Here is a 9047-nt window from a genome sequence, read left to right as displayed (position 1 = left end):
CTCCCAGCCCAAGAAAGAGAACATGATGAGTGTTCCAGAAGCACCTGAGCCTCCTCGAGTCGCCACCTCTCCGAGGGTAATTTGTATCCGGACTTCTAACAGCATAGATTAGGGTTCCTGTTTTTGCAGTTTAGATGAATGGCACCTGTATGCATATATTTTGAATTTACATTAATGGTATTGGGTTATATAATTCATCCTGTTTCTTACCTTTTTTCACTAAGGACTAAGTTTTTCAGATGCATTCCTGATACTACGTGTACATATAATCCATTGCTTCTAATTGCTGCATGCTAGCTCTTTGCTGTCACTTCTAGAGCAGGTTTTAGGTTTTTCTGAGGGCATGGTCTTTTTCTGTTTAGCTCCCCTTCACACCTGTGGTAGCCAGCCTCCAAGATGGCCTCTGGTGATCTCTGCTTCCTGGTGTTCACGCCTTTGTGTAATCCTCTCCTGTTGAGTGTGGGTTGGACTTAGTGAGTAGAATAAGGCAGGAGTGATGATGGGTGACCAGGAGACTAGGTCATCAAAGGCAGAGTGACTCATCTCTCAATCTCTCTCTCCCTCCCTATGCTGTGGGAAAGCTTGTCTGGAGCAGCCCTATAGAGAGGCCCCACGTGGCAAGGCACTGAGGCCTCCTGCCAACAGCCACGTGAATGAACTCAGAAGCAGATCCTCTAGGCCCAGTCAAGTCTTGGGAGACCACAGTCCTGGCCGACAGCTTGACTATAGCTTCCCCTGAGCACCCAGATTCCCGACCCTCAGAAACTGTGTGATAATAACTGTCCATTGTTTTAAGCCGCCAAGTTTCAGACTAATTTGTTTTGTTTTGTTTTTTCAGACTAATTTGTTAAGCAGCAGTGTGTAACTAATATCTTCCCCATCACAGTGTAGTGGTTAACAGCTGAACTCTGACTCTAGACTGTCTGGACTTAAATCCTGGTTAGGCTACTTTGAGGCTGTGTGACCTTGAGCATCTAACTTAATCTTTCTGTGCCTCAGCTTCCTCAGTTATAAAATGGGGGATACTACTGTTACCTACCTCATAAGGTTGTGAGGATTAAATACATACATAAAAAGGGCTTAGCAAGGTGCCTGGCATATAATTAGCAGTCGGTAAATGTCAATTGCTATTTTTGTTGTTACGATTCTGGCTGATGCAGAGATAGTGTGGGGATGAAGTGAGGGAAACACCTGCCAGTAGCATCATGATCATGACCTCCAGAGAAGTAAGGGGGGATGAGTATTTGCAAATCCTGAAACAGACCCCCGTGGTTTTGCCTCCAAGTAGAGCATAACCGGGCTCTGCATATTGCAGGTGGGACCATGCTGCCTGGGTGAGGAGAGGCAGCCTTCAGGATGGTTCCGTGGATGCCAAGGCCTCAGGTCATGCCCATCCCTGGGTGATGCAGCCACGATTCTGAGCATGCGCCCCTGGATTGTAACATCCCTGATCTGGAAGATGGTCAGAGAACGCTTTAGAAAGCTTGGACTGCGCCTGAAACTGGAAACGCTGGAATTTCTGGTTTCCAGTATGCAGGAAGTGTGCTTCCCTTTTCCCAAAAGAAAAACATTTGATTCCAATTGATTTGTAGGCCTGGAATAAGCTTTTTTCCTCAACTGGAAGGTATTATGGACTGTGTACGCTAAAGGAGAGAAGGGTTAGGAAAATGTAAGCAAGAAACTTTTACCATAAAAGTAAAATACATTACTAAGTGAAAGAAACCAGTCTGAAAAGGCTTACATACTGCATGATTCCAACTATACGATATTCTGGAAAGCACAAAACTACGGACACAGTAAAAGGATCAGTGGTTGCTGGAGGTGGGGGAGGGATGAATAGGATGGGCACAGAGGATTTTTAGGGCAGTGGCACTACCCTGAAATGTTGGATACGTGTCATTATACATTTGTCCAAACCCATACAACACCAAGAGTGAACCATAATGTAAACTATGGACTTTGGGTGATGATGATGTGTCAGTGTAGGTTCATCAGTTACAGCAAACATAGCACTCTATGGGGCATGTTGATTATGCAGGAGGCTCTGCATGTGTCGGGGCAGGGGCTATATGAGAAATCTCTGCACCTTCCTCTCAAGTTTGCTGTGAACCCAAAACTGCTCTAAAAAATAAAATCTATTTTTTAAAAAAGTAAAGTGAGAAAGAGCGCTTTGATTTGAGGGCATATTATTTAGAACTCCGTTGAGTACAAGTACCAGAAGTTGCAAGCTTACTGAACCTCCGAAGAAGGTTATAGGTCATAGGTGTCTGATGAATCAGAAGACAGAGATTTTTGTTCTGGAAGATGGGAGGGTGCTGCAGTGGGCCTGCCCCTCTCTATTCCAGCATCTCTTTATTCTCTCTCTCCCTCTCTCCTCCTCAGCCTTTTGTCCCCCCACATAGCTTGCCTCCTCAGGCCTATAGCATCCCACAGCCCCCCTACTTACACAGAATGGCTTTCTGGCTCTTCATAAACACTGTTTGCTTTTTCTCCATCCCAATCCTAAATTCCTGGGCAAGGGGACTCTTGGTGGCCCCGTACCTTGGGGCCAGTGTCTGCTCCCTGGGCCAGCAACTCTGGCCATGGGGCACGGGTGGGAGCATCTTACAAAGGAAGCTGTCTGGAGCCCATCCCTGCAAAATAGCGAATGGGTGTACCAGGAGCTGTGCAGGGCTGGTGACTTTTAGCTGGGCCCAGTTCTGTGACCTGTAACAGTCGTCCCCCAGAAGCAGGCTATCATGTTAGCTGCTGGCAGAAATCTGCCCCACTTTCTGTGCTTGGCGGCTGGTGCCTGCTTTCCCTTTTGATTTAAGGCCGGTGCAGGGGCTTGGATTTGGAGCGTGGCATTGGAGGAACTCTTTAACGCCAACTAGCCTTAATTCCTCCTTCTTATATAACTAAATGGCAACTGAGAGGATATTTGGATTCCGCTTGCTTTTTTTTTTTTCGTTGCAGTAGTTTAGTTATTAATTAGTGTGCAAAAAAAAAAAAATGAAAAGGAAGTAATAAAATATCCTTGTTTATGTTCTAGTCCGCGGGTCTGTGTGCTCATTAGTTTGCAGCCTGGCGTGGGGATCGGGAACGCTGGGCCCCCGGGGAGTGGGCCGGACCGAGGGTGTCAGCGTCTTCCGTTGCGGAGGCATGGGCCAATGCAATTCGTTCCTCTTCCTCCCTCCCTCTCTCCCCCACCCCTCCCCCTCCCCTTCCTCCCTCCCCCCACCTTCCTCCCTCCCTTCCCCCTCACCACCTTCCTCCCTCCCCCACTCACCACCTTCCTCCCTTCCCCTCCACCCTCCCTCGCCCTCCTCCCCCCGCGGGATCTGGGCGTCCTTGCAAGGAAAGGGCTTCCTGAGAGGGTGGCTTCGAGGCCAGAGAACTCGCAGTCATTCTTTAAGGAAGGGGGGACGGGATCAACAAGGCAGTTGAAACCCGGTTCTAGGCGGCCTCCGGTGGTGCCCCCCGCGGGGCCCAAGCCGCCCCACCTCCCCGACTGCCCGGAGCCCCGCTGCGGACTGTGCTGGCTGCCGCCACCCGGCCTTCCGTGCTGCACCCCTTCACTTCGGGGTGGATCGGAGCCGGGGGATGCGGGGGCTCCCGGAGAGTGTGACTCAGAGGGGCAGAGGTCCCCCAATCCGCGAAGCCTGCGAGCCCCAGGGCGACCCTTAGCCCCAGGGCAGCGCGCTTGTCCCCTTGCAAGGATGGACTGCGGGGGTGGGGGGGGGCCCGATTGGTGAAAGGGGCTTCTGGCCCCTCCCTGGAGGACTTGGAGGGTTGTAATTCAGGCTGGCCCGCCTTTTCCAGCCCCTCTCAGCTCCATTCCCCCCCCCCCCATCCACCCCCTCACCCCGAGCCGGAGCCCCAGCCGTCGGGCAGGTCCGGCAGGCTGTCCTGGGCAGTCTTGACCTGATGCGGCAGGTAGGAGGGCAGGAGGGCTGAGCACTTCTTATCGCCCCCTCCCACCCGGGGCTGGGGGGCTGAGGGGCTGGGGGCTCCTGCCCCGCTGGAGCCGGGCCGGCTGGGGGCGCCAGCTGCCTTGGGAGCCGGTTTTGAAGGTGGGGTCACGCCGGGCTCTTAGTCCTTGTTCACCTCATGACACACCCAGAAATTTTATATAATATCTCTAAGACATTCAGGGGAGAACTGGAGAGTATTTGGAGAGTCAAAATGTGGCCTGCTGGAAAAAAAAAAGTATTTCATTCTGTGTATTATGTAATCATGTAAAAAAATTAAGTGTGTTGAATATCAAGTATGTATATACATTCTTCTAATGAAATCTTTCCAACCCACCCTTTTATTTTTTACTTTTACTATGGAAAATTTCAAACATATACAAAAATAGATGAGTAGATAATCCCCAGCTTCAATAATTATCAAGGTAGGGCCAATTTTGTTTCCTCTCTACACCCACCCACTTCCCCCTCCTATTATATCTTTTCAATTTTTAATGATAAGTTGAGCTTGCGTTTTAATTAGCCTTTGCTGTGTAACAAGCCACCCCAAGGAATAGTGGCTGAAAAACAACAATATTTTGATTTGTCATGATTTGGTTGGCTGGGTACTTCCTCTTGCCAGTTTTTTTTTTTTTTTAAGTTTTTAATCTTTTATTTGTTTATTTATTTATTTATGGCTGTGTTGGGTCTTCGTTTCTGCGCGAGGGCTTTCTCTAGTTGCGGCAAGCGGGGGCCACTCCTCATCGCGGTGCGCGGGCTTCTCACTATTGCGGCCTCTCTTGTCGCGGAGCACAGGCTCCAGACGCGCAGGCTCAGTAATTGTGGCTCACGGGCCTAGTTGCTCCGCGGCATGTGGGATCCTCCCAGACCAGGGCTCGAACCCGTGTCCCCTGCATTTGGCAGGCAGATTCTTAACCACTGTGCCACCAGGGAAGCCCCTCTTGCCAGTTTTAACTGGACTCACTCAAGAGGGAGGATCAGCTGGGCTGGAAGGTTCCAGATGGCCTGACTCACATGTCTAGCTGTGGACTAGGACTCCTCAGGTCTCCTCTCCTCCATGGCTTCTCGTGTCCCAGTAGGCTAAGTGGACTTCTTTATATGGCAACCAGAACCTTCTGGGAGAATCAAGGCAGAAGCCTCAAGCTTCCTGAGCTAACTGTGGGAGTCTCAAGTCACTTCCACCCACTTCTGTTGGCCAAAGCAGGTCACAAGGCCAGTCCAGACTCTGGGATAGGAGGGTAGAGAAATAGACCCACCCTTGGATGGGAGGAACAAAGTGCAGTGACACATTGCAAAGTGAATACTAGCATGTGAGGGATTGGTGGTCTTTAACCAATCTAGTACACAGTTAGCTTTTATCAACATAACTTTTTACATGAGGTTTTATGCTTGCAATGGCCACACACAATTCCTGATCTAGACTTTTTAATGATAAACAAAATGCTTGATAGCTACCATCAAGGAGAAACTTTATTAGTACAGGTAAGCAATTGACATTTTTTATCATCCATTTAAAATTGTACAACAATTGAAATTATATTTAAAGAATCTGGCAGCTCTTCCTTTAGTGGGCAGAGGAAAAGTTGATATTTCTCATGGTAATGCAAATGAATGTTTGACTCCAAACATCTCTCCCTATAGACACTTGAAAATGAAGATGAAGGTCTTATTTGAAGGAGGCATGTGCATTATGAGAGCAGTAGACCTGCAGTTGGCGTGGACACCATAAAATTACACATCAGCCACAAAAGGATAAAGGTGTCTGATACATGTGGAGATGGGGTTTCAGGGCACGCTGCGGGGACCCTGCTCTGCCAGCCTCATATTATACTGCCAAGGCTCGGTCCATGACAACCTCTGGTGGGGCAAGAACAGGCATGGCAATGAACTCCAAGTTAGGGGCTCTAATTAGTTGTTGTTGTTGTTGTTTTAATTGAGGTATGGTTGATTTACAATGTTGTGTTAGTTTCTGCTGTACAGTAAAGTAATTCAGTTCTTTTCCATTATGGTTTATTACAGGATATTGAATATAGTTCCCTGTGATCCAATTAGTTTTTGAACAAGCCAAAGGAAAGGCTCTTCAGAGTTGTAGTTACTCTTAGCAGAACTGTCATAGTACTGAAGATTCTTCTTTTATGGAAGATGATGGATTTTGCCTTAACTTTCTTGTCCTTAATATCCACCTTGTTGCCACACAACATAATGAGGTTGTTTTCACATACTTGTACCAGATCTCTATGCCAGTTAGGCACATTCCTGTAAGCTCTCGATGTTACATCAAACATTAAAATTCTACATTGGGTTTGGATATAATAGCCATCTCTCCATCCACCAAATTTCTCCTGACCAGCTCAATATATCCCATACGTTGACCTTAATAGGTCCTCTGCTGGTGTGGAACACAAGGGAATGGACCTCAACCTCGAACATGGCTATGTTCTTCTCCAGTCACCAGTCAGTGACGTTTCATGAATGTAGTTTTTCCATCACCAACCAATACAAGTTTGAACAGAGCTTGTGATTCTCCTTGGGCAGCCATCATGATGTTTCTTCCAGAAGCATCTCCATGCTGAGGGTGCTATGACCATTATTCTTGCATTTACTATTAACATGTTAGCATGCCCCATCTGTGTACCCCCTTTGTAAAATTAGGCAACAGTCTTCAAGACTACTCTCACTTCTGACACCAACTGCAGGGTTCAGGGGTCCCCAAGACCACCCTCAGGTCTGATTATTTGCTAGAAAGGCTCACAGAACTCACTGAATGCTTTTATACTCATGGTTACAGTTTATCACTGTGAAAGGATACGGATTGAAATCAGTCAAGGGAAGAGACGCAGGGGGGCAGAGTCCAGAGAGGTCCAAACACAGAGCTTCCATTTGTCCTCTCCCAGTGGCGTCATGCATAGTGCTAACTCCTCCTAGCAACTATGTTGTGACAATATGCGTGGAGTATTGAGCTGATACCATGTGACCCAAAGCCCCTACTGTAAATCAAGTTGTTCTCCTATCTGGCGTGGCCTAAGGCCCCCGGGTAAACAAAGATACTCTTATCAGGCAAGACATTCTAAGGGTTTAGAGATCACCTTCCAGGAACCAAGGCAAAGGCCAGACCTTTCTTTGGGCAAGGTTCATTCTTCACTGCACACCCTCATTCTGCTTTTTCTCTCTCTTCCTTTCTCCACATCTTTTCCCTTCCACCTCTCCTCTGTCCTAGGCTGGGAGGTCACGCTGTTATCATAGGGAGTTTGAAGGTCAATGAAAGGGATGGGACACCTCAGTAGTTCCCTCCCCAGGTCTCCACAGCTTTGTGTCCAGGGCGCTGTGTGGCAGAGGCCAACCATGTTGCTGTCTGCCAGGAGAGCCCTGGGAGATGGCAGGTGAGTGTGGAGTGGGCAATGGGTCTGGGCAGCTAGTTGAGCTCCTGATCCCCCACGACCTGGTCACCTGGGGCATGTTCAAGGCGTCACGTCTACTCCCTGGAGTGTGAGGGAACTGACACCAAAGGGACAGAGAGAGGCACCTGGGCAGGTCTGTGCTAAGTTGCCTGTGGCACTGATCACCACTCCCAAGTTCAAGTTGAACCCTGAACTTCAGGTAGAGGAAGATCTTCCACCACCACACCCTAGGAGACCAGGCGTCTTGGAGATTACACAGGATTCTGGGAAGGATGGCTATGCCCAGAATGTGGGACAGAAGTGGATGATGAAGACTTTGGAGTCCCAGAAACCTACCTGTTCCTAAGAGTAGGCGGTGACAGATTGTTTGCAAAAATGGCCACAATTCCACGTATGTGAGATATCGAGAATAGTCAAATTCATAGAGACAGAAAGGAGAATAGAGGCTACCAGGGGCTGGGGAAGGGGGAAAAGGGCAGTTATTGTTCAGTGGGTCCAGAGTTTCAGTTTGGGATGATGAAAAAGTTCTGGGGTTGACAACACCTCATGCTGGCAAGGATGCGGCACAACAGGAACGCTCATTCATCGCCTGTGGGAATGCAAAATGGTTCAGCCACTTTGGAAAATCATTTGGCGGTTTCTTAGAAAACTAAACATACACTTACCATACGATCCACTACTTGTGCTTCTTGGTATTCACCCAAAGGAGTTGAAAACTTATGTCCACACAAAAACATGCATCTAGATGTTTATAGCCACTTTATTCATAACTGCCAAAGCTTGGAAGCAACGAAGATGTCCTTCAGTAGGTGAGTGGATAAACTGTGGTCCATCCAGACAATGGAATATGATTCAGTGCTAAAAAGAAGTGAGCTATCCAGCCATGGTGGAACCTTAAATGCATATTACTAAGTGACAGAAGCCCATCAGAAAAGGCTGCAAACTGTATGATTCCAACTATATGACATCTGGAAAAGGCAAAACTATGGAGACACTAAAAAGATCAGTGGTTGCCAGGGGCTGGGGAGAGGGAGGCAGGAAAAGGAGGAGCACAGAGGATTTTTGAGGCACTGAAAAGAAATGGTCTTGTACTAACTGTAAAAATACTAAATGAATGAAAGGTAGGATTTTTGAAAAAGTCTATTAAAATACAGTGCTGGAAATGGATGGTGGTGATGGTTGTACAACAATGTGAATGTATTCTTTTTTTCTTGGCTGCGCCGAGCGGCATGTGAGGTCTTAGTTCCCTGACCAGGGATCAAACCCATGCCCCCTGCAGTGGAAGCGCCGAGTCTTAACCACTAGACCCCCAGGGAAGTCCAACAATGTGAATGTATTTAATGCCACTGAACTGTACACCTGGTTAAAATGGTCAATTTTATGCGTGGATAAAGTCTCTTTCTAGACTTTCTCTGATCTATTCCACTGGTTTCTCTCTATTCACGTACCAGTACTATACTGTTTTCATTCTAGAGGCTTTACAGTATTTTTAATATCTGTTGGAAAAAATTATGAAATTTATGCCAACAAATTTGACAACTTAGGTGAAATGGAAAAAGTCCTTGAAAGACATAAACTATCAAAGCTCAATTAAGAAGAAAGAGATAACCTGTTTAGCCTTATATCTATTAAAGAAATTGAATTTGTTGGAAACATTTCTACACAGAAAACTCCAGGCCCAGCTGGCTTCATGGGAGTA

General features: G+C 47.4%; 1 pseudogene; it reads right to left on the bottom strand.

Moving 5' to 3' along the window:
* Positions 1-3435: 3435 nt before the first annotated feature.
* On the bottom strand, positions 3436-6489 carry LOC118888268 (annotated as a pseudogene).
* Between the last annotated feature and the right edge of the window lie 2558 nt (positions 6490-9047).

Source organism: Balaenoptera musculus, chromosome X, assembly GCF_009873245.2.
Source record: "Balaenoptera musculus isolate JJ_BM4_2016_0621 chromosome X, mBalMus1.pri.v3, whole genome shotgun sequence".
Lineage (NCBI taxonomy): Eukaryota > Metazoa > Chordata > Mammalia > Artiodactyla > Balaenopteridae > Balaenoptera > Balaenoptera musculus.
This window is presented reverse-complemented; position numbering and strand designations above follow the sequence as displayed.